We start from the raw sequence: 26600 nt of genomic DNA on the forward strand, positions 1-26600 counted from the left end.
TTTCCTGGAGCCAAATATGTCCTCAGCTTCAGAAAGAAAATCCCTAGCCTGGGTTGGGTCACCTCTCCAGCCCTCTGAGGAAATTTTAGGTATGCTCTCCAGGAAAATATTACACTTGGGGGTGCTAGAACTTGGTTTTATTTTCTAGTATGGAATCAGGTTTTGTTCTAGATATTTACCTCTATCACTGCAATTAATTCCCCCAATGACCCTGCGTTGTAGGTATTAGTACTCCATGTTTCACATAAAGAAATGGAAGCTCAGAAAATTTGAATAATTGGCTATAACTCTATAGTATTAAGTGGTGGAGTCAGAATTTGAACCTCTATTCACTTGACTCTAATGCCCTGACATTTCTATTCTGCACAAGACAGATAGTAGCTTGTAGAGCTAATGGAGAGAAAACCACTGTACCCCATTCAACATAGCTGAAATATCTTTTTCAGCCTTCAATCAAGCCTCACAAAATTTTATTCACTGGTTTATGGCATCCACCTCCTTACTCAATAACCAGAAAACAAAAGGTAATATATGTAACAATATAAGAAGGCAGCCGAGCGCGGTGGCTCACGCCTGTAATCCCAGCACTTTGGGAGGCTGAGGCGGGTGGATCACCTGAGGTCAGGAGTTCGAGACCAGCCTGACCAATATGATGAAACCCTGTCTCTACTAAAAATACAAAAATTAGCCAGGCATGGTGGCATGCACCTGTAATCCCAGCTACCTGGGAGGCTGAGACAGGAGAATCGCTTGAACCCGGGAGCCGGGAGGTGGAGGTTGCAGTGAGCCGAGATCGCGCCATTGCACTCCAGCCTGGGCAACAAGAGCGACACTCTGTCTCAAAAAAAAAAAGCAGTATGAAAACATGACACTGCTATGCTACTCTCAACTACACTGGGGAGCTCAAGCTGATAAGAGCGTAGTATAGAGTAAAGAATATTAATTTTTAAACCTTATTTATTTATTTTAATGAGGTACAATTCACGTAATAGAAAATTAACCATTTTAAAATGTACACATCAGTGACATTTAGTACTCTTACAGTGTTGTACTACCACCACCTCTATCTAGTTCTAAAACATTTTTGTCACCCCAGAAAGAAACCCCATCCTCACTAGGCAGTTGCTCCCCTTTTGTGCTCCACCTAACCCCTAGTAACCACCAATCTTCTTCCTGTCTCTATAGATTCATCTATTCTGGATATTCCAAACAAATGGAATCCTACAATATGTGACCTTTTGTGTCTGGTTTTGTTCACTCAGCATAATGTTTTTGAGGTCCATTTACATTGCAGCCTAGGTCAGTACTTCATTCCTTTTTATGGTTGGGAATATTGATTTTAAGTTCTAGGCCTAGCTCTGCTATTAACTCCCTGAAAGCCTGACGCAAACCTCTGAGCCTTATTTTGCTCGTCTGTAAAGGTGAGGGCTGTGTAGCCTATGGCATGTGAGTTCCGCAGGAAGCTCTGGAACAAAAGGTCTTCAGTTCAAGTAAGTGTGAGGAACAGTGCATACTGTGTCTTGTTTGTCGTGACTCATAATGCTCCATGTACTAAAGATTTGCACTCTTTAGCCCAGGATTGCTCAATCTGGGACCAGAGAACCCTTTTATTTCACCTATTTTTGTTTACATCTTATAGAACATAATCCAGGATTCTAAGACACTGTAATCTATGAATCACTTATTGATGAAATTCCACAATATGGTAATTATAACAATATAATTGTAATTGTAATTGTAAAAATATACAACTTGGCCAGCCATGGTTATGTTGATCTTTTATCCAAGTTAGTGTCCATCAGTTGGGGTAGTATTCATCCCTAGGGGACATTTTGAACCTTTGTTGGGGCATTTTGGTTATCTCAGTGATAACTCAAGGGTAATAAACATCCTGGAATGTATTGCGTAGTCTTTTACAACACTCCCTGATCCTGCACAAACTCTCAAATGTCCTGCTGGTCATTTGTGAAGGTGCACACCCTATTTATAGTTATCTGAACGTAGTTTTCCATATGAACACAAAGTATTTTTGTGTGGCTTGAACGTATGTGGAGTTTTCCAAATATACAATAATTGTGTAAAATCAGGGTTTATTTTAAAAGAGTTCTTTACCATTGAAGGATAGACAGGATTATGCTACAGTAACAAATTAACCTAGAAATTCTGGTGGTTTAACACAACAAAGGTTTCTTTTTTATTTATGCTAAAAGTTGATGAAGCATTGACAGAGGGCTCTGCCCCACTTACTCAAGCATCCAGACTCCACCATGGGGATCGTTGCCAGCCACTGCGGGCAGGGGTAGACGGGATTCACATACCAGCTCATCAATATTTTGACCCAAAGTTGAGGTACATCACTTCTGACTACAGTGTACTGGCCAGAAATAGTCATATAGTCCTACCTAACCATAAGGGGGTTAGGGAAGAGGAACAGGTGGAAAGTTGGGTGAGTACAATGTTCATGGTAATGCGACTTGTAGTATTTGAGCTGTCATTACAGTGCTTGTGGATTGGTTTGCATATGTAATGTCACATGCATGTTGATTGTACATGCATGTGACAGTTGTATAGGCACAAGCATATACTTACTTAATTGTATCTATTAGTATAGTAGTGCCTGGGTATTTACAAATAGAAATACTTCTTATTTTGTTGTAAGTTATTTTCCTGTATTTATATTACAGCTAGGGCATTATATTGATTTCTCTTTTAAAAATCCTGTGTGAAATATTTGTTATGAAAAGGTGGTCTGGGCTGGGCGTGGTGGCTCATGCCAGTAATCCCAGCACTTTGGGAGGCTGAGGCGGGCAGATCACGAGGTCAGGAGTTTGAGAGCAGCCTGACCAACATGGTGAGTCCTGAGAGGAGAGGTCTGAAGGAGAGGAGAGGAGAGGTCTGATGGTGATGAAAGCCACTTTTCTAGGTCTTCGGCATCATCTGGAACACATAGTGGGTCATAGAGAATTACGGGACTTACATAATAATAGTAAGAAGAAGATTAGCTCACATCCTTTGAGTACTCTGCATGTGCCAGGCACTGTGCTAAAACCCTGTAGGTTGATTCTCTGCTTTAAGCATCACCAGAAGCCTGTGAGGAAACCTCTGAATTCTCCATCTTACAGGAGAGAGCTGCTTTTTTCCTTCAAGTATAATGGAAAAGTTGTGGTCCCCAGAATTTCTGTCCTCCCTATGCTAGCACGAAGGGATAATTGATCTTCAGACATCGAAAAGAGATAGCAGGCAAAACACCAGGGCTGGAACAACACAGCAGGATACCCAGGGATCCCAAAAGGAAGTCAAAGAAGAGATTGGAGAAAAGCAGTGGTGAGGAAAAGGGCATTGCCCCCAAAAAGTAATGTCTCCCATGCGGAGAAGACTAGCATTACATAAATGTGTCACTGAGAGAGTTACCTTACCCTGACTCTGTCACCAAATTTTATTAAATGCCTCTCCTATTTCATCCTTGTTGGTGAACTTCCCAGTTCTTCTCTTATTTTATGGGCATAAGAGCTTATACTTTGCAGTTTAGTTAGTTAATTTATTTAAATAGCATTATCAAGTTGGCTCTAGACTAAAAAAAAAAAAAAAAAAGTCATGACTCACTCCAGAAAATACCATCAGTTAACAAAAGGAAAAAAGGAAAAAGAATCACAGTTAACTCAGAATTATAAAACAATGGTTCTTTTAGGCTTCCTATTTTAGTGGTGTATCCAAACACCTTTTTCCCAGAGTAATAGAGCTTTCTTCCCTTTTGGTTGCAAGCATTATATAAGCAAGATTGGCCACTTTAAAAGTTTTGTTGCATCTTTACTTTCATTACTCAACCTTTATTTCTCCTCAGTCTTTATTCCATAAGAAATATGCTTCAATGGCTTATGCATTTAGAATTGACTTTGTGGAACAGTGCAATGTTTTCCTTGCCTGTGGCAAGACCACTTCGGTTCAAGGCTAAGAAACTAGACTGTTCCTACAGAGACCCTCTGGGTGACTCATCTCTTTTGAGATCCTGATTGTCCATTTTTTGGTTGGTGTTCTGGCAGCAGTGTGTGTTGCCCTGAAGGCACCCTCTCATATGGTGTTGACTACACTATGCTGTGCTATTTAATTCTTGTTTTGGATTGTGCCTCGAGTTTTAAGTCACTTGACAATACAGAAGGTTTCTTTCTCCAAAGATTATCAATATCATACCATTGCCTCTCGGTGGTTATACACACACACACACAGACACACACACACACACACACACACACACACACACACGAATTTCGTGTTTTCTTCCTTTTGAAACTAAATGTGATCTGTCTGACCTTTCTGAGGAGTCTGCTGCTTTTTCAGATTTATATCCCTGTGACAAGGTGGTTTGGCAAGCTGTTTGTCTTAATCACTCAGCTTCTCCATTAGACAGGCTGTTTAAAAATCTTCTATGTAATTATCTTTTTTGACTCTCACTCTTCCACATTCTTTTCTTTATTGTAAACTTTCTTATGACTTTTTTATATATCTGCCATGTTCTAAAAGGCATTTAAGCCTTCTTACACTGTTTTGTCTGCTTTTCATTAAGTTTGCCATCAGTTTACAATCCATGCCCATTGCCTCCCTCACAATCTGAGTACATAAACATGCATAATAAATAAACTCTGGGGTTGAATCCTGGACTGAGTGGCCAACATTTTTTCTGTGTCTTCCTTAACTTTTAAAATAGGCAGACAGAGGAGCATTAGAGGAGCTAATTCTAGGAGTCTCCTACGGACATTTGCTGGAGTTTTCACTGCCTTGTTGTTGCCTGTAACTGCAAAGTTCAGAAAGCTGGGGCTGGAGGTGCCTTTATTTATAATATGAGCCAGGCACTGTGCTCATTATTTGGGGGGAATAAAAGATAACACATTTCCTGCCTTCAAGCAGCTTTTACTCTGGTAAAGAGGATAATGCAGGCATGTAAATCTTGTGGAAATGAGACAGCGTGCTGAGGAATTTAAGGAGAAAGATCCCTTTGGTAAAGGCAGATGCAGAATTCATGGCAGATGTAGTGTCTTAGCAGAACCGTGAGCAGTCAGCAGGATTGTAAGGATTGGAGATTGGTAGAGGCATTCCAGACAGGGAACCGCAAGGGTCAAAGCTCAGAGGTGGCCAAGTCTAGAATATATGCCAGAGAGAATTGAGAGAGAAGCCTGAAAGAGTATTTAGGCCTAAATTCTGAAAGGTTCTAAATGCTGGCTTAAACCTTGGATTTTTCTTGGTGAGCATGGCCAGAGTGGTGTTTTAGGAAGATTTTAGAAAGATCAAACAATCGAGACGTGCTGATGGTTGTAGACAATGAAGACAGGGAAACCAGTTAAGAGGCTTTTGCACTGGTCTTTGTGAGAGGTTACAACAGTAGGAATGGAAAAGAAACAAGTATGAGAGATAATTCAAAGAAAGATTTGAGAAAACCCGATGACTGGTTCAAAATGGGAAGCAAAATAAAGAAAGATTCAAACTGAGTTGATATGTGTGAGTCCCAAGAGACCCACTTGATTCGCCCACATTTAGCTGATGGGAAGAGGCACATAGCAAGAAGCTGTGATTTTTATTCATGCCCACTGAATTTAAGGGATGAGTGAACTACCCAGCATGTAATAGGAAATAGGGAGTAAAACTTGGAATAGTTTTTAACAGATTAAGCATAGAAACAGAGATGATATTTAAAAACCATGAAAGTGAATGAGGATCTCAGAGGAGACTGTTTGGAGAATGTAGGAAAGAAATACAAAGTAAGAACTTGAACTGCCAATAATTATGGGTTGAGATGAAGCAGCACCTGCAAGGGAGAGAGATCCGAGGGTTGGGCTCTGAATGCTTTGCTCACAGTAGGCACTCTGCACAGATGCATTTGTGGATGAATACCTGTCAAAGTCAAGGCTGACTCTTTCACTACAAACTTTGCCATCCCATAAATCTTTATATAAGGGCACTTTGTAGACCAATAATCTTGAGCTCATCAACTCACATAGTTGACATTCAATACCAGGGCTTTATATAAAGGTATACAATTGCAATTAATATTACTTGTTATTTTTGCCTATTGTAATAGCTCATTAATTTTCTCCTGCCATTGGATGGTGTGTTATGGGTGGGTATGGTGAGTATCCCATTTTGTCAAATAGATTATAAACTCCAGCCGGGTGCAGTGGCTCATGCCAGTAATACCAGCACTTTGGGAGGCCGAGGTGGATGGATCACAAGGTCAAGAGATCGAGACCATCCTGGCCAACATGGTGAAACCCCGTCTCTACTAAAAAATATATATAAAAATTAGCTGGATGTGGTGGTGCGCACCTGTAGTCCCAGCTACTTGGGAGACTGAGGCACGAGAATTGCTTGAACCTGGGAGGCGGAGGTTGCAGTGAGCTGAGATCGCACCACTGCACTCCAGCCTGGGTGCCAGAGCAAGACTCGATCTCAAAAAAAAAAAAAAAAAAACTTCAAGTGTAGAGGTAGTATCTTTTGTTCTTTGGTGTATTACTAGAGGGTGCAGTCAGTATAAATTAAATGCTAGAGATCAATTATTCTCTTCCAAAGTAAAGAGAAAATAAACAACCATAGCAAAACAAAATGAAACAACCAACAACAAAAAACAGTCATTAAGATTCATTGTCATGGATATAGATAGATCAGAGGAAACATTTCACATTTCTTATGTATCAGAAGGCCAGTCTATTCTTCCAGAACCTAGAGGCCTCTGTCAACTCATTCTATCTCAGAATAGCCTTAACCAGACAGATATATTTAACTTAAATAATGACATGAAGGCTTTTTTGAATGGTTCCAATAGAAACATTAGAAATTGTTTATTCCTAACTTTTATTTAGTTTTGTTTTCTTTTTTTAAAAGGAAAACAATTTGGAGACTCATGAGATTTTATAGGTGTCATCTATTTTGAAACAGTTTACTTTTATGATGTTTATTCATTGAAGGGTGTGAACATTATGGGTTTTACTGCATGGCAAACTAATGCTGTTTTTACAATACACTTTATATATGGTGTCAGCTTTTTTGGTGCTTCTTTTAATGTTTCCTTGTTGCATATCCGCAAAAAATCATGATTAGAACTGCTATATAGGGCCGGGTGTGGTGGCTCACGCCTGTAATCCCAGCACTTTGGGAGGCCAAGGTGGGCGGATCACGAGGTCAAGAGATCCTGGCTAACAGGGTGAAACCCCATCTCTACTAAACATACAAAAACTTAGCAGGGCGTGGTGGCACATGCCTGTAGTCCCAGCTACTTAGGAGGCTGAGGCAGGAGAGTCACTTGAACCCAGGAGGTGGAGGTTGCAGTGTGCCGAGATCGCGCTACTGCACTGTAGCCTGGGTGACAGGGTGAGACTCCATCTCAAAAAAAAAAAAAAACAGCTGTATAAAAGACTCTCTTTTTCTTTAGCATTTAACTCTTAAGTAAAGAAGAAATTAAAAAGTAAAGTAAAATTGTAAATAAGTAATTGCACCTTTATTTCTGTACTGTACATCCCATAAAGATAGACAATATGATTGACCTAAAAGTTCTAAATAAATAAACTTAAATCAGAATGTGTGGATTAGGGAGTAAAATGGTAGTACGAAAAAATTGTCTTGTATACAGTTGCTTTTTAGATGTGTAAAAACTGTTTACTTGACACACAATGCTTTGGAATTAATCACATATGCAAGCATGTTGTTTGTGGGGGAAACCCCTTATAGTCTCTACATATGTGAATGAAAGATGGGATTTGTTTGAATTACTCTATAGCCTTCATTGTTAAAATCAGAATTAAGTTCTTTGTTCAGTGAAGCATTCGTAGCAATCCTTGAGATTTCTGAGCAGGGCTGGTTGTTGGCAGAGAGTTCTCAGTGTATTATGCTGTTTACCTAAGGGTTTTATTCAAGAAGCTCTCTGAACAGCTGGGCTGATTATTGAAAATGCCTCATAGTAACTTCCAGCCTAGGCTGATCGATATCGGTGCAAAGCTTTACATGGGAGGGAGTTATTTAAACATTGAGAGCCCCAGGGATAAAAGAGAATGAAAAAATAATGCTGGACAAATATGCTGAAATGTTCAAAAGAAGAGAGAAGTATCTTGTCTTGGTATAGAGGGGAAATTCCTAAACAAACAAGCTAGAAAATTTGTAAGCTGATCTTATTACACCCTAAACATTTACTTATTTTAACTTATAGCAATCCCCTAAATATTTATTTATCTTATCACAACACCCTAAGTATTTGGTGGCAAGAGGAAAGATTAATTAAAAGTACCAAAGATCAATTTTATTTTTATTTATTTTGAAATGTAACCTATTACATAAAATTCCATGAGACACTTTTTAGTGATAATATTGGGAAATATTTAACTTTATTGTCAAATAGATTCAGCTCTCATAGTTTAAACGTAGCACAAATGTATTTCACCCAAATGTAAGCAGAAAATTCCTATTTCTTTAATTTTTTTTTTTTTTTTTTTTTTACTACAGAGATCTAGAATACAGATATTACCATTTCCTTCTGGCTTAGTCCTAGCAAAACATTTTTTTTTCATTTCTGTTTTTAAACAATTTAATAAAATAAATAAAAACTGTACTAGAAATAGGAGATTTTATTTCCTAAAGGCATTTGGTGGAATTATGACATTGAAGCAAAAGTATCAGCATTTAAAAGCCTGTTTCTTTCTACAAAATGGGAGAACAGAGAAATACTCCAAAAAGGGAGGGGAAAACACTCAATTTATCAAAGTGGAAACCTGTATCAAGAAATCCTACATCTTGTTACATCCAGGATTTCTTACTTTTGCTCTGCTCATGAGCAACAGACAGAAAGTTCAGAAACACAAAGGCAATCAATATGAAAACTGTGAAAGTCTCTTAATTAATCAACTCACACAAACTCTCCAAGTAAGAGGATTTTACAAACATTTCAATTAAAGCTTTCTCTTTTTATTACTAAATTTCATTGACAATTAAAAATGCATAATGAGAGTCGACATGATTATAAAAAGCAAAATATCATTTAAATACTGAGCTTTTAGATGTATAGGAGACTGACTTTCTGATGCTTATTCTTTTGATGAATCACATAGACAATTACTAATTGGATAGTTATTCTATAACAGTGACATTTTGGAATTTTCAAAATGGGTAGCTCTTTGAACATGTTTGTATTTCTCTCCTCATGTTAACATCATCATTTTGGCATACTCAGACCTAGAAGCTTCATGACTGACTCACTAATGAAATTCAGCAATCATACATATGCAAAGAACTACCTAATTCATTGAAATATTTAAGAACTGACATGGGGTGACTAGATGTTTTAACATTTAAGAGCTCTAGAACAGGCTGAAAACACTAACATCCAAGTGTTTACCTATGAATTGATATTGGAATATAAGAAACTAACTTACATTGAAAAGGTATATACAGAATATGGAAATTTTTATAAAAAACAAAAGCCAGCTTAGTCTAATAGTTTGTTTTTGCTTTTAAAAGAAAAGTTTATTTGAAATCTTCATTGACTCTCAGCTGCTGGTTCCAGAAACTACACATATTCCCAATATGGCTTATGCCAGTTTTCTGCTTTGAAGACTAAAAAATAGACCAGAAGACAAAATATGATTTCATGATTCTGTGCCTCCCTTGTGACAGTAGAAAAGTAATTTAACTCCTTTGTGCAGCTTTTCTTCACCAGTAAATTAGGAATAATCATTGTCTTCCACCTTCTGTTGGGGACTTTGAAGAGTAATGATTCAAGGGCCATTTGGAGTTAAAATAAAAATATGAAATTATTTTTCTTTACCCAAAGAATTAAGTTCATAGAATATGAGAATATCTCTTAAATCATTTTTATTTTTAAATGCCCATTTAAAAATTCAGCATTTTAAATCTATTTACTTTGTGTTTATATTGCAAAAATAGAACACAGATGCTAAAGATGTCATATTAGGACATCTTTAATAGCAATATCTATCAATGCCATTAAAATATTATCTATCTATGAAGCATAAAGTCCCACTGTTCTAAGAGTAAAACATGGGTGTTTAAAAAATATGCAGAAACTACCCAATTTATCAGAAACAATCGCAGTCAGTTTTTGAATCTGACTAAAATCTTATTTTGCGCATAGCTTGCCTCCTCTCCCACTCCTCCTGCTCCCACCTCTCATGGAGGAAGAGTGGACCAGCTCACATGGGGATCAGGCATTCCACAGCCTGGAGGTGGGTAAGGAGGATCTCAACAATCTGGAAAAAAAACAAACAACAACAACAACAACAAAAAACCCCACTAGCTTCTATAGATAAATATTGATGTGGATCAGGTTGTTGTACTTTGTAAGTAATTTATGTGCCTTTATTAACTGCTGAAATGATATAGACTTGTACCATATAAAAGGGTTCCAATGTTGATTCCCAATAGAAAAATACAGCTAAAGCATTTTAATATTGGCCTATCATTTGGCAGCTGTTGAATTAGGCAGTTGTTTTATTTAAAGTGAATCAGTATTCTTTTGTGTATAAGAGAGGAGTAGCCCTGAGGGTAGTCTGAATGCAAAATACAGGGCTCAGTCCAGAAACAGATCTTGGCGTCATTCATTGTCTGGGCTCCAGAAAGACGTTGATGGATGCTGTGGTTTAGTATCCAAATTACTCTATTTATATCTCAGTTTCTAGCCAACAATGGACCATCAGGCATATTCGGATTGGCTGTTTTCATATAACTTCAAAAGAATACTAAATATTGCCCTGTTGTCTTGTGACTATTACAGAAAAAGCAAAAGTTTTTTTTTCTTTCAAGGTGATCATTCTGAGAGGGGGTGTAGTGGGGGGCAGATAGCAAAAGTCACGGATTTTCTCCTGTTGGAAAAAGCCCTATCTGAGCAGGCTTGTTGAGCTGTCAGTTGTGCACTTCAGGCTTTCTCTCTGATCATGCAGTTCGAAAGCCTTTGCAACTCTCCTTCCAGTCCTCCTGCAGGCCCCAGTGATCCCACATGTCCCACATTACCTCCCTGCTACCCCATCCTTCAAACACGCTAAGCTTGCTGTTGATAAAGGAAAACACAGAATAGCCACTTTCCTTACTTTGCACAATGCGGAAAGGTTGAGGACCTTTCCCCACTCGCCGGGGCTAGGAAACTGGGGGATTTGGAGGGACTCACAGAGGCTATAGCAAATGACCAGGTGATGATGTGCATGACAGTTTGGGCTCAAGAGGGGAGGTGACCTTAGCAAGGAATAGAAGTGGCAGTTCTGATAGTGTGGAGATGATCTCAGGCAGAAACTCCCAACAGCAGTTGGCAAGGGTCCCAGCATCAATTCCAAAGCCCCACTCGTAGAAGGTCACCCTTAAAAGATCTTCTTCTCTATTACCTTTAGTATCCTGTCCCTTCCAGATGTTCCTTTCCCATTCCCTAATTATCCATTTTCAGTGAGAGCACTAGATTAGCCAAACTTGCAGTTATGTTTTTTTAAGCTGCCCAAAGTGCTTGCTTTTACAAACCACATTTGGCCCCATATCAATCCGTTGTGTAGACCACATCAAGTTTCCAGTCCACAGCCCAACTCCTGCACTTGCGCTTGTCTTTGAACACAAATGGGCCGCAGAAAGAGGAACTGTTGGGCTTTGTGAGTGACCGGAAACAGGGTACCATTGAGCAGAAATTGAATTGATCGCACCGTGTTAAGTCAGGAAGATTCTCAACCCAGACCACTCTTTGAGCACCAAGTTAACATGTATTGCATTTAAAATGTAATAAATGCAGTATTCATAAACTTATATGTGTCTTGTGCCTTTTGTGTCAGCAGGGTTTCTGTAGGCCTCTATTTACATCAAATAAACTTCAAATATTCCAGAATGTAGACCGCATCTGGTTCATTTTTGAAGTGTCCCTCTAGGAACATTTCTAAAATAGTAGATTGTTCCAATTTTTTTCCTAATGAGAAAAATCCATGTGTTCTGTGATTATTAATAATAATGGCTTCAAATAAATTATTGACTGGTTGCAATGGAATGCACTTTCGAGCAGCTGAGGAACTCCGCACAAAATGTCTGAGTTGTATTCCTCTGATCCCCCCTCTCCATCAGTTCTATGGGTTATCAGCCAACCCAAGCACAGTTGCTGACGGGTTAGTAAGAGAAAGATGGGACAGATGTGAAGGATTCATGGTTCAAAATTATAGTAACATTTAATAAAAATTTAAAAGCAGTTGCTGATTCTTCTGTTTTTGATTTATGAATTTGGGGGCTTAAAAAATGTTGTATTCATAGCATTCAGTATATCAGCACATATACGTATACACTCATAGTATACAGGGTAGTGTGTGTGTGTACGTGCATGCTAAATGATTACCATTTGTGAGGCATTGTATGGAGGGAAATGAATGAGACTGATTCCCTGCTATGGGGAAGTTTGTTACAGTCTAATGGGGAGACAGGCATGACCCCAGTTAGTCATTCTTTAATAACTAGGCCGAGCATAGGGAGAAGACCAAAACACCAAGCCTTGGGGTCTGTGCCATAATAGTGGTACAGATAATGAATTGAGTCCAGAGGAGGGAAAAATGTTGCCAGCTAAGTTGATCATGAAAAACTTCTGGACATTGGTGACACTAGAACTGTATTTAACTGCATGTTCCCTGTGCATAATTATCTGAGCATGTTTTCTTTTCTTTCTTTTCTTTTCTTTTTTTTTTTTTTAAGACAGAGTCTCACTCTTGTCACCCCAGGCTGGAGTGCTGTAGCACAATCTAGGCTCACTGCAACCTCTGCCTCCCAGGTTCAAGCAATTCTCATGCCTCAGCCTCCCAGGTAGCTGGGATTACAGGCACCCGCTACCACACCTGGCTAATTTTTTTTTTTTTTGTAGAGACAGAGTTTCACCATGTGGCCAGGGTGGTCTTGAACTCCTGGCCTCAAGAAGTGATCTGCTGGTCTCAGCCTCCCAAAGTGCTGGTATTACAGGTGTGAGCCACAGTGTCGGGCCTCTCTGAGCATGTTTTCTATTTCAATTATATTAAATTTTGAGACATATAAGTCAGTGATCATTTATGATTATTGAATGTCCTGTGATTTCGTAAGTAAATCTTTAAAATTTTAGCTTTACTCAAAATAATCCAAGACCATTTACTATGACTTAAATTATTCATAAAGCAAGGTGATTATTACTCTTGAGACCATTGTACAAAGCCCTGAAGTGTGTTACACATAGGCCAGAAACCTTTCTCCTTTGTTATATCTTATGAGTCTGTTAGGTTAAAAAAAAAAATTATCCTTTTTTTGCTATTTCTGTTCTCAATACTTGAAAAATAGAATTTTGTGTGCCTCAATCTAAAAGGAGAATCATCGAGAGAATCTCATTCTGTACTGCATAAGCTACGAAAGACTTCAAAATTCCAGAGGAAAACAGACAAAAACTCTTTGCTTATTAATGTACACACCTCCATTTTCCTAAAGTTGCATAACTAGCCGAATTAGGAAAATGCTGTAAACATTGCATCACTGTTGACATTGAACATTGCATAGCTAGAAAGAAAGGGATATATGTAATTTTTTTCGTTTACTATTTCAATAGTCTGAGTCTCAGTGGCAAATGAAAATACAATTGAATCTCAAGTGAATGGCCAGAAACACCGTATATTTTATGAAATATGGCAGCATAATGAATAGGAGGTAAAAAAAAAAAAAATGTCCTGGCTTTCAAGTCCTGATGGTTGTGATGTGATTGAATCATAGTGCATTCTGTTTGATGTCTCGGCTTTGCTATTCAGATGCACTGCAAAGTATGTGCCTCACCCTCTCTGCAAAGTGCACCTGGCAACCCAGCACGGATGTAGTTTGTTTTCATTGCATCTGCAAGAAACATATATATTCAGAGTAGAATTTAAGTAGGAGTATTTTAATTCTTCTAATTGTGATAGTTTCCCCACACAGAGAAAACTATCAATCAGGTACAAAAGAAACTGCTTAGGATTTGAAGGAATTTGACAATTTTGTTGTAGTTCCTAGCCTGGCAGGTGGTAATAATGCCTATGCCAGCACTGTCAAAATATGAAAATTAAAGTGACGATGGGTTTTAATGAAATCCATTTGACAAATATAATTAAGGTGTTTTAATATGAAGTCCTGTAATAAAGACTACCGGTGGACTCCCTGAGGTCCTGACTAATTGTGTAGATTGCTTTTAAGCTTTGAATAGTTTTATTGGATAATGAACTGTTAAGAAGTGTTAGATCTTTCTTAAGCAGAATTTGGTTTGAAAAAGAAGAGGAGAGACAGGCCTGAGGTGTGGCATTTTAAACATAATTAGAGGAGAGATTTAAGTTAACATCTTTGATCTTGCTGTCAGTTTTTGATTAGAGCTGTAAATGCTTTAATCAAGTGTAGTGTAGTCATTACATTTCTAACTGTTTTTTAAACTGCGAAATTACTGAGACATTGACATCAATTTTAACACATTCTGAAAATTTACAGCAGAATTGGGCTTCTCTACCTAGCGTTTGTATGAGAATATCAGATTATACTGATTTACCAACCTTAAGCAGAATGGCAAAATGACATTATGGTAAGGAATAGTTTAGTTTCAATCATAGTTAGACATAGTAACAAAATAGTACAATTATTTGATATTTATTGTGCTTTCTAGGAATGTGTTTGTAAGTTGAAAGCACTCATATGAACCTGTTCTATTAAAACGTATAGATGAGGAAGGAAGTAACCTCAAAGTTTTCTATCAAGTAGATTTTATAATGTTAACTGGTTTTAACATTCATTTTTCAAAGAGCCATTGTAGCTCACTATAGTCATCCAATGTCATATTTGGTTTTGTATTCCCCTGCCTAGCGCATAGCAAGTACTCAGTGTGTGTTTGTGGAATTAATGTGGAATCTATTTATGATAGCTCAATATGTACCCAGCTTAAATTTTCCCCCAGAATTCAATAAGATCGTAAGTGAAATGTAAGGAAAAGTACACTCCTCTTCCCCTTTGCCACCTATCTTAACCCAGTTACTCATTATGGGGTGTAAATGGGTATATATTTGGTATTTCTCACTAGTTTCAGGAAGCATCACTAAAATGATGAGTTAGACCAGTGCTGTGCAGGATTCTTCTTGGGGGAGAGCAGCTTCCCTAGCATGTCACCCATGATTGCAGAAGTGCTAGGGCTATATAAAGGAGCCATGCCCCAGGGCCATTCATTGAAGAAGGCGTCCACACTAATTACATGGTCTTGAACTTCCTGCTTGTGTATTTTGCGTTACGTAAGATATGAAATGAGGAGTGAAGAAGCCTAGGTTCTAATCCAAGCTCTGCTTGATATGCCATTTAGAAAAATCACTTCTCTCAGATGATCTAATCCAACTCCTGAGTGGAATAAATAACCTCTAAAACGCTCCTGATTCTAGAATTCTACTGATAAGTGTATATCTAGTGCTCTCTCTGTAAGAGTTTCTTTACCAACTTTACCCCTTTGCCTTTCTTGCTTTTAATATTCTCCCCTTTTTACTTTTTTTGGTGCATTTCTACTTATTTCACTTGATCATTTATTTATTTATCCATCCATCCATCCATCCTAGAAGCATGTATTGTATGCCAGGCATTATATGGAAAAGAAAGAACACGAATATACTGTGTTTTTTTTTTTTGGTTACCTGATGCCAATGTAGTGCCAGGGATGGGGAGTGGGTAGACAGAATAGAATGCTATCTTCTTATCATCCATTTTGATTTGTGTGCCATAGGGTGATAGATATATATTTATAAGTAGAAGGAACTGGACTAGATGCCTTTCAACATTTTTTACCTACAAATTTTGCTAGAAATACAACCTATCTTGTAGGTTATCCAACTACCTATCCTATGTTTTAAATATTTATCATATACCATTAGTTTCAGGTCAATATTATGTGCATTCTGAAAAAAACCAAAACAAAAACTTGGAAGTTAAAAAAATAAAATAAAACTAGGAAGCATTGTTTCCATAGGGTCTTACCTTTGTCTTCTAAGATTTGAAAAGAAATGTGAGGCACCCAGTAGAGTATTAGACACAGGTTGTCAGTAACACTCAGATTATTATATCCAAAGATATCCACATCATTATGGGGCAGATGAGTATGAGTGTAGGAGCAAGAAGCCCAGGGTGGACATCAGGAAATGTGAATTGTGGGTGACCTGCAAGGGTGATGAGCAAATCTGTGAAGAGTACCATGTTCTTTTTTTTTTTTTAAGATGGGAGTTTTGCTCTTCTTGCCCAAGCTGCAATCTTGGCTGACTGCAACCTCTGCCTCCCAGGTTCAAGCAATTCCTGTCTCAGCCTCCCGAGTAGCTGGGATTACAGGAGTGTGCCACCAAGTCCAGCTAAATTTTTTGTATTTTTAGTAGAAACGGGGTTTCACCATGTTAGCCAGGCTGATCTCGAACTCGTGACCTCAGGTGATCCACCCGCCTCAGCCTCCCAAAGTGCTGGAATTACAGGTATGAGCCACCGCGCCCGGCTACCATGTTCTTTTGTTAGTTGGTACAACACCTTTGGCACATTCCTCAGTTTAGCACTTGTGCAATGTGCTGTACTTTATCCTGATGGTGGTTCCATTCATATCATTCTACTCCATCTAAGTGTAAGCTGCTAGATGTTGGGACCATGCTTTATTTTTATTTCTTTGCATGCCTGTTATGTAATTGACTCTCCGTAATATTTATTGGCTTGAATTATAATCCTACCTCTGACCTAAAATTTGCCCCCACAGGCAAGTTGTTTAACCTTTCTGGAAGAGTTCATTTTCATCAGGATTTCCAAGAAAAAAATGAGTGGAGAGCCCATGGGATAAATGAAAGTTACTTTAAAACTTTTTCTTTACTTCCATGGGCATGTGTAAACGGCTTAACTCTCTAGCCCACCCCACTCTGTCCTTATCCAAATTACATAAATATTTTCTAATGGGACCATGACGGTTTTCACTTTTGGAATAGCTGTTTAGCGCTTTGACATTGTGATGAAAGACCTGTAGGGTGGGGAAGATTGTTCAGGTGCAATCTCTTCTGAATCCATAGATATAATCAGAGTCAGGCTCTGCTTATAAAATCATCAACACACTATTTCCCACTGCACTAGGTGTTCTTTTGAAGTCTCTCATACTAGGCTCTGACCTCATTTCTCAAGATGTATCCACATTTTCTAAATGGAAAATTTTGGCAAATAGAAGACAGCCCCAACATGCAAAATGTTTTTGAATGTTGCTTTCCGTTTAACACATAAGGACATCAACAAAGTCAACTATGATATGTATGGACTATATTGTGTTAACTGGTGTTTCATTAAAGTTGTCAAGACTAAAAGTATGTTTTTCCATAGTTTATGTATAGATTTGTTTATTATCAGTATAGAAAGGATTCCACATAGAAATTTTTTGTAAAATAATTATACTTTGTCTCTGCATTTTTTAAATTTATTTTTAATTTTATTTTTATTTTTTGAGACAAAGTTTCACTCCTGTTGTCCAGGCTGGAGTGCAGTGGCGCAATCTTGGCTCACTGCAACCTTCGCCTCCCGGGCTCAGGTGATTCTCCTGCCTTAGCCTCCTAAGTAGCTGGGACTACAAGCACATGCCACCGCACCCAGCTAATTTTTCTATTTTTGGTAGAGACCGAGTTTTGCCATGTTGCCCAGGCTGGTCTCAAACTCCTGAGCTCAAGCAATCCGCCCGCCTCAGCCTCCCAAAGTGCTGGGATTACAGGCGTGAGCCACTGCACCCAGCCTGCATTGTTTTTAAAGAGAACATTGAGATCATCTATGTGGAAATTACACATCAGTTACACATCTGGATTGATTTGGTAGCTTTTAATGAAAAAGCTAAAAAGATTTTTCTCCTCTGTTGGACTCAGGGCTTAAGAGTAAAAATTTAAGAAGTCAGAAATCGGCTTAAACGTATCCATTCTCCTTCCATTTTGTTCTCTTTCTTGCTGTCACTAAGGAAAGAAAGTTAATGGTTTGTGCTGAAGTTTACCTCCATGAAACTAGAGAATGTTTGAAACTTGTCAGAAGATGCTATTTGTGATATTCAGTGGCAATCCTAGCCCATAGCATGCTTCTTTGTTACTGATGGCATCATTGTCAGATTTCTGAGAACAGTTCTGGTACCAAGCTCAGTGCACCAGACTCTAAAATGAGCATCAACCATGATAAATTAATTAAATCATCTTTAGGGTTAACCAACAATGAAGTTCATGAGAATATTATACATAGTTCAAAAAGAGGTTCATTTTTCCTATGGTACTAGAGAACCAAGAATAATTTTCAATTTATTCTGCCTTATTCTGTCTCACTCTGTAAAGATTTGTTGTTGTTATTCTTTTGGTAGGAGGCTTAGACATTCTTTCTACTCAGCAGTCTTTTTAAAATTTTTATTATTACCCTTTCAGTATTTTGAGCTTCCAACTTTGTAATACAGTTTTCAAAATATAGCATTTTGCTTTCAGACAGAAGTTTCATAGGAGATAAAAATTCCTAAATAGATTACCTGATTAACAATTTCTCAGCTTGAGTAAAATGTGTAGTGGGTTTGAGTTTGTCAGTGGGTAATATATATATCTATTAAATAATTTCTTTACTCATCTATTAAGAGGTTTCTGGCTTTACCTGCTGTGTATTAACAAATATTTTATTTTTATTTAGATATTTGGGGTTTTTTTTTTTTTTAAGGTTTCAGTCACTTTTCCTGTACCTGAAGTGGAGAATGGGATTTGCCAGTGATAAATGGGGAAGTTGACTAGCTAACTAATAAAGATTTGTCTTAATCAAGTATGATTTGTCAGAACAGGAGCGCACTGGGGTCAGGGCACGCACAATGAATTATACAGCATTCACAGGAGGGAAGGACCCAGCAAGAGACCTCATAAATATGCTGCCATTACCCACTGCTAATTCGTATTCAAAGAGTGCTCTGCACAGCCGGTTTCTAGGTTGCTGAGCTGTTCACCAGTTTCCTGAGCTTTCTGTTTATGTGAAAAAAGAAGTTTTTATTCTGTTTTGGTATCATCTGGATTCTCAAGGTGTATCAGTCTTAAAAACTGAATTGGTACCAATAATTTGAAGTGTGGCTTATCATATTACATCATAAATAATATCAATCTAGTGCCTACTATGGGCTCATGCATCATGCTGGACACAGTGTGGAGGAATCAGATATATAAGGCACAGTTTCTGCTAGAAGAGTTTTCTGATGCTTTCTTATGATTCTCTTCAAGTATTGTCTCTGTAAATTCAAGTATGGCTACAAGAGGAAAACCCATCTGCCTTTTTGTTAAATATAGTCATGCATTCCTTAATGATGGGGATGCATTCCGAGAAATGCATCCTTAGGCATTTCATCATTGTGCAAATACCATGGAGAGTACTTACACAAATCTAGATGGCAGAGGATCCAGCACACCTAATGTAATGGTCTAGCTTATTGATCCTAGGCTGCAAACCTGTATAGTATGTTACTGTACTGAATACTATAGGCAATTGTAACACTATGGTAAGGACTTGTATATTTAAACAGTAAAAATATGGTATAAGAGATAAAAAATGATCCACCTGGACGGGACACTCACCATGAATATGAATAGAGGTTAAAGGACCAGAAGTTGCTCTGGGTGACTCAATGAGTGAGATTGTAAAGGGCGAGGATATCAGTGTACACTACTGTAGACTATATAAACACTGGACACTTTGACTACGCTAAATTTATTTTTAAAATGTTTTTCTTTCTTCAACAATCAGTTAACCTTTGCTTGCTGTAACTGTTTTACTTTATAAGATTTTTAATTGTTTGATTCTTTTGTAATAACGCTTAGCTTAAAACACATTGTACAGCTGTACAAAAATATTTTCTTTCTTCATATCCTCATTCTATGAACTTCTATTTTTAATTTTTTTTTCCTTTTGTTCTTTTTAAACTTTTTTGTTAAAAACTAAGACACAAACACATACATTAACCTAGGCCTACACATGGTCAGGATCATCAGTATCACTGTCTTCCACCCGCACATCTGGAAGATCTGCAGGGCCAATAACATGCATGGAGCTGTCATCTCCTATGATAACAATGCCTTCTTCTGGAATACCTCCTGAAGGACCTGCCTGAGGCCGTTCTACTCTTCACATTTTTTTTTTAAATAAGTGGAAGGAGTACACTCAAAAATAATGATAAAAGCTATAGTATAGTAAATTCAAAAACCAATAACATAGTTGTTTATTGTTATCCAGCATTATGTACTGTGCATAATTGTATATGCTATACTTTTATATGACTCGCAGTGCAGTAAGTTTGTTTACACCAGCATCACCACAAACACATGAGTAATGCATTGTGCTACGATGTTCGACAGCTACCATGTCACTAGGGATAGGAATTTTCAGCGCTATTATAATCTTTTGGGGCCACTGTCCTATACGTAGTCCCTCGTTGACCAAAACATTGTTATGCAATGCATGACTGTATGTCCTCTCAGTGAAGAATTTTCAAATTAAAAGTACTCTTACTATTTCCTGCAGTTTGACATACATTAAATACATAGAAGATATTTTCTCATGTTTCTGCTAAGCTTGACTTTCTAACCTATGATTCATACTATTCTCATCTGTTTATATGACTGATTGCTTTGATAAGTTACATAAGTTATTTTTCACAGTCTTTATTTTATAAATTACTTCTTTGATTTGAAGAGGTTATTGTTTCTTCTCTTCCTGTTGAACAATTATAAGTAATGCTGTGTGGCTTAACCAACATTTAAGGCCACCTAATCTGTTATATCCAGCTACTGTTGGGATGATGTCCTTCTTGGCCCTGGAAAGTCAGCAAGGGGAGCATTCCTGTCTTCAGCACTTCCTTCATGCTTAAGTGACCTATTAGATGGTTTTTACATGCTATTTTAAATATGACAAAATAGATTATAATATCTCAATGTCTTAATTGGTAGAAAAATATTGGCATCATCTCTCTTAGTGGAATAGCCCCTCTTTTTTTTTTGAGATGGAGTTTCACTGTTGTTGCCCAGGCTGGAGTGCAGTGGTGCGATCTCTGCTTACCACAACCTCCACCTCCCAGGTTCAAGTGATTTCCCTGCCTCAGCCTCCTGAATAGCTGGGATTACAGGCATGCACCACCACACCCAGCTAATTTTTGTATTTTGGGTAGAGACGGGGTTTCACCATGGTGGCCAGGATGGTCTTGATCTCTTGACCTTGTGATCCGCCTGCCTCAGCCTCCCAAAGTGCTGGGATTGCAGGCGTAAGCCACCGTGCCTGGCCTGGAATAGCCCTTCTAGTAGTTGATGTTCCCAGTCTTTTTTAGCTGAAACTGATGTCCACATTAAAATAACAATAATAGTAATAATTATTTTTTAGAACTGTGAGTGTACACTTTCGGTGTGCCAAGGAGGAAATGAATGGACTTTGAATACTAAGTTACCTTCTTACTTCTAAGGATAGTTCCTCCAGGAAATAAAAGGTTGAAATAGAGAGATGGGAAAGTCCACTTCATCCAAGTCTGTTTTATCAAAGGAAAAGTTTTAGCCAAAAGGCTACTACTTGGTATATTTCTGCAAACTTCCGCAGAACATTAGCCTCAGCCAGAAATAGAAAGGAGCACAGTCCTCTGATTGATCTCTTACCACTTAGAAATTGTCATGACTCCTAACAGGATGTTTAGAGTGGAGTGTGGTAGAATATTTGGAATTCTATAGTGATGGAGATTTCTTTCCTTCAGGTGAAAAAAGAAAAAAACAGGCAAACAAAAAACAACTCTTTGAATCAAAGACAATGTAAAGGGATGGAAGTATGGTTGCAGCAGTGCTTAGTTAGAACAATGTCTAAACTAGCGTAGACAAGCCCTGAGTGAAATCAAAGCCTCCCACTGCCATAACACCATGAAGATTTTCACAAGGGGACGCAGATAAATGGATGGTGAAAACAGACTAGAGCGGTACACTTCAGTCCTCAGAAATGAGTGTCCTTCACATTGGCTGTCACTGACTGTCTCAGTGAGTGTGTAGTTGCTGTGTGTCTCACAAAAAACAAAATGCACAAAATCCTGGAAAGGGAATTGAGGACTCTGAGGGCAGAACAAAGAGTTAGAGCCAGTTGCAGGGGCTCACGCCTGTAATCCCAGCCCTTTGGGAGGCCGAGGCAGAAAGGTTGCTTGAGCCCAGGTGTTTGAGACCAGCCTGGGCAACATGACAAAACCCCATCTCTACAAAACATTGTTTTAAAAAAAGTAGCCAGACATGGTGGCATTCACTTGTGGTCCCAGCTACTGAGGAGGCTGAGGTGGGATGATCACTTGGACCCAAAAGGTCAAGGCTGCAGTGAGCCGTGTTCATGCCAGTGCCCTCTAGCCTGGGCAACAGAGTGAGACCCTGTCTCAAAAAAAAAAGAAGGAAGGAAGGGAGGGAGGGAAAGGAAGGAAAGTAAAGAGAAATACAGGCCCGCTGGGCCTAGGAGGCAGACCATGATGTGTCTGTTGGGCCCTAAAAGACTCACCTTGCTTTTCTTTCGTTGAAGTAGTGTTACTGGTGGAGGGTGTCCAGGTTCTTGGCATCTTGAACAAAGAATTGGACAAAATGCGCAAACAAAACAAGGAAAGATTTAGGCAACAAAAGCAGAGATTTGTTGAAAATGAAAGTACACTCCACAGGTTGGGGGCGACCTGAGCATAGGGGCTCAAGAGCCCCATTACAGAATTTTCTGGGGTTTAAATACCCTCTAGAGGTTTCCATTTGTTACTTGGTGTACGCCCTCTGTAAATGAAGAGGATGAAGTCATTTACTCAGTGTATACCCTATGTAAATGGAGAGGATATTTTCTGTCCTAGCTGAAGTGTTTCCATTTGATTTGGTTCTAGGAAGTCAGCGAGAATCAGCCTTATGTTCCCTGCCTCCAGTCCCTATTCTCCTGCCTCATTAAGAGGGAATTTTTTTCATTTTGCTTTGTATTCCTGTCCTTTTATTTGATTGATGACATCCAAAGAGTCATATAATGTCTAGCTTCCTTCTTTGGTGTGTTTTTGTGCGAAGTATAGGTCCAAATTGCGCAACCAGAATGCCCATGACGTCGGCCACCTGTGTGCTGGGGAAGGCACAGTGCACAACAGTGGCCATGTAATCAGCTTAGGGATCAATCTGGCTTGGGTCTTGAATACTGGCCAACCTTGGCAAATTACTTAACTTCTCTGAGCCTCAGATTCCTTGTCTTGAAATGGGATTAATAATAATCGACTTCATGTGGTGGTTGTGAAGATTAAATACGGTATCCATTAAGTGCTTAGCGCAGTGGCTAGTATAAAATGAAGCAGTCAATAAATAGTAGCCCAAAATAAAAACCTTTCCCTGGAGGGGAGCATTCATTGCAGTATTTTATACACAGCCTGTAAGCAATAAACTTTTGTTGGATATATACTGAATGTATGCAGTCATTTTTTCGTCCCCCAGAGTTTCAACCTACATGCTTGTTTCCCCCCCAAAAGAAGTCCCATCCCAACTTGTTAATACTCTTAGGTGGAAGTTTGGTAAAAGACTCAGTTTTAGTGGTTCCCTAGTAAAGTCTATTCAGATATAATTAAAAATTCTTCCTACAATTATGCTAATAAGTTCAATATACAGCCTGGCTGATGAAGTCTAATAAATTCCCTATTGTACTTAGAAACAATGGTAGCTTTGTTTTATTCTGTATTTTAGAAACTCCCGATGTCATAGTGCTTGCTAAGAAAAGCAAACAATAATAAACTTTTTTGTTGTTAGGAGTTTTACTAAAAGAAGTCTGTAAGTGCATATTTGGTTATGTACTCTCCTTCTAGGGTCACACTAATACTTCAGTTTATAAAATGAATAATTTTTTAGTGTGCTTCATCTGACATTGACCAGCAGTTGCCATCTAATAAGCAAGATTATCAAAATCCACATTTACTTAGCCTTTTCTTTAATGTCATAAGGATAGCATAAATATTAGGAAACCTTATCTCCTTTTATTTTTTTACAGGACAATAATTTGAGCTCAGTTTAGATCTTTTACCACGCATACATCTCAAATTTAGAAATAATATTAAGATCGTATCACCTTAAAACTCTTTCAGAATATGCCCCACAGTCATCCATTCTTTTTCTTTTTATTTATTTATTTATTTTTTGAGACCGAGTCTAACTGTCACCGAGGCTGGAGTGCATTGGCACAGTCTCGACTCACTGCAAGCTCCGCCTCCCGGGTTCACGCCATTCTCCTGCCTCAGCCTCCCGAGTAGCTGGGACTACAGGCACCCACCACCACGCCCGGCTAATTTTTTTGTATTTTTAGTAGAGACGGGGTTTCACCGTGGTCTCGATCTCCTGCTGGTGATCCGCCTGCCTCGGCCTCCCAAAGTACTGGGATTACAGGCGTGAGCCACCGCGCCCGGCCCCATTCTTTTTATACTTGTCTCCATTTGTTCACTAGTTCCCTTGTCTTGAGTTTTGTTAGTTTCCACCTCTCAAAATGTCACTGTCTAAAAATGCAAGTGTCTTCTACATTAAAGTTTTTGGCTGCCTCATGATATAGCATAAATTCTCCCACTTCCTCTGTAGATTGCTCTGGCTTACACGTGTGTGTGAATAAAACTTTATTTACAAAAACAGGCCACAGGCTGGATTTGGCTAAACTGCCCTAGATTGCCAACCCTTACAGTAAAACAGTGGTTCTCAAAACATAGTCTTAGGGAACCAGCATCACCAGCAGCATCTGGATACTTGATAGAAATGCAACTTCTTGTCCCTCCACCCCCCATACACACCTGTACTGAATTAGAAATTGTGGATTCACGGCCCAGCAATCTGTGTTTTAACAATCTGGCCCTTTCATTTATCAATTGATTTATTCATTATCCACTTCCACAGAAAAGATTTGAAGTATCTTACTATAGATGATCAAGTAGGTATATCAAGAGCAGAAAAAATTAACCCAGAACAAAGGATAGAAACCAAGGAGTAAAGAGAAGGTGTGTGTATGTGTGGTGGGGTGGGGCAGGGGTAGCAGGGCTCCATGAAGACCTAGAGAAATGCTTTAACAATCAAGGATTAAACTCACCCAGGGCTTCCTAGGATTCAGACCAAACAAACATGTTGGATTGCATAGCTTGCCTCAGTTACTAGTACAAAATGAATTCTGCCTTGTATTGTCAAAAAAAAAAAGTGTTTTTTATTAGGAAGGGGAGGAAGTGTGTTGGTGGTCTTTGAATAAGACAAGCTAAGAAACGTGATGAATCCTATTCTTGAAATCAGCCTGACTACAACTGTATAGATGTATTCCTTGTTTCATAATTTAAGTAAATCTTATGAGTACCAAAGGCCCAGAGCTAAAGGGGTAAAGGTCTGTCCCAGGGCCAGGTATTTTGGACTACAGAATGTTGAAGAATGAAGGCCAGTGGCCCATAAGAAGGAGTTTGACATGACTGACAGACATTTTTTAAAGTGTGCCTATCTGTGCCCCATATCTAGGCAATTAGTCAGCCTACAATAAGGGCTACACAACAGTGTTTATTAAAAGCTTCCTAGATGATTCTAGTGCACACTAGCAAATGAGAATCTTTGCCAGAGTCTGTGACCTTCAAATTTCAGTCCTCTCACTCAGGCCCTTAAAGCAAATACATGCAGAAAATCCGAGAATGAGAGCACTAGCTGGAAGCTGAAAAGTGGAGAACTCAAAAAATTACCATTTGTCAAGTTTCTGTTGTCAATTGAGAAAAGGTCCCAGTGCCATAGGTCCAGGATAGCAAGTGGGTCTTATCCCCTGTGCCAACCCTGACCAACTGGAGTTGACTGCCTGGGGTGTTTCGAGGAGAGGGTTTGTTGCAAGGTGTGTTCAGGGCACTGTGATTGATTGACAATACCTGCCAGCTGTTTGGTGTTTAGGAGCTGTGGCATGTATGGCATGTGTTTGTTGACCTTATTCTCAGGGTTAGATAAATGAATAGAAGAAAAAAAAAAAGATAAATGAATAGAAGAAATAACATTTTGTTGAAAAATTTAATAAACTGACTTATCTCTTTGAATTTTTCTTCCCAAACCTTTTTTTTTTTTTTTTTTAACAGGGTCTTTCTCTGTCACCCAGGCTGGTCTAGAACCCTTGGGCTCAAGCAATCCTCTGGCCTCAGCCTTCTGAGTAACTGGGAATACAGGAGCATACCACACCCAGATAATTTTTTTTTTTTTTTTTTTTTTTTTCCGAGACAGGGTTTCCCTGCATTGCATTGCCCAGGCTCATCTCAAACTCCTGGGCTCAAGTGATCCTTGATCTGCCTCGGCCTCCCAAAGTGCTGGGATTATAGGCATGAGCCACCACACCCAGCCTACAAACTTTATTTCTTGAATTTTAAGCCAACTTTATGTCAGTCTTCTCACTTTCTCAATTTTCCCTTCTCATGATTTCCTGCGGGATATTTCTTAAAACTTGATCATCCTTGATGTGGTTTGGATCTTTGTCCCCACAAAATCTTATGTTGAAATTTTAATCCTCCGAGTTGGAGGTGGGACCTGGTGGGAGGTGATTGGATCATGGAGGTGGTTTCTCATGGTTTAGTGCCATCCCCTCAATGCCATTCT

General features: G+C 38.7%; 1 protein-coding gene across 15 annotated transcripts in view; it reads left to right on the forward strand.

Annotated features, from left to right (window-relative positions):
* VTI1A (vesicle transport through interaction with t-SNAREs 1A) overlaps positions 1 to 26600 on the forward strand; it is a 441715-nt gene that overhangs the window by 183539 nt on the left and 231576 nt on the right. The window lies entirely within an intron of this gene.

This window comes from Pan troglodytes, chromosome 8, assembly GCF_028858775.2.
Source record: "Pan troglodytes isolate AG18354 chromosome 8, NHGRI_mPanTro3-v2.0_pri, whole genome shotgun sequence".
Taxonomy (NCBI): domain Eukaryota; kingdom Metazoa; phylum Chordata; class Mammalia; order Primates; family Hominidae; genus Pan; species Pan troglodytes.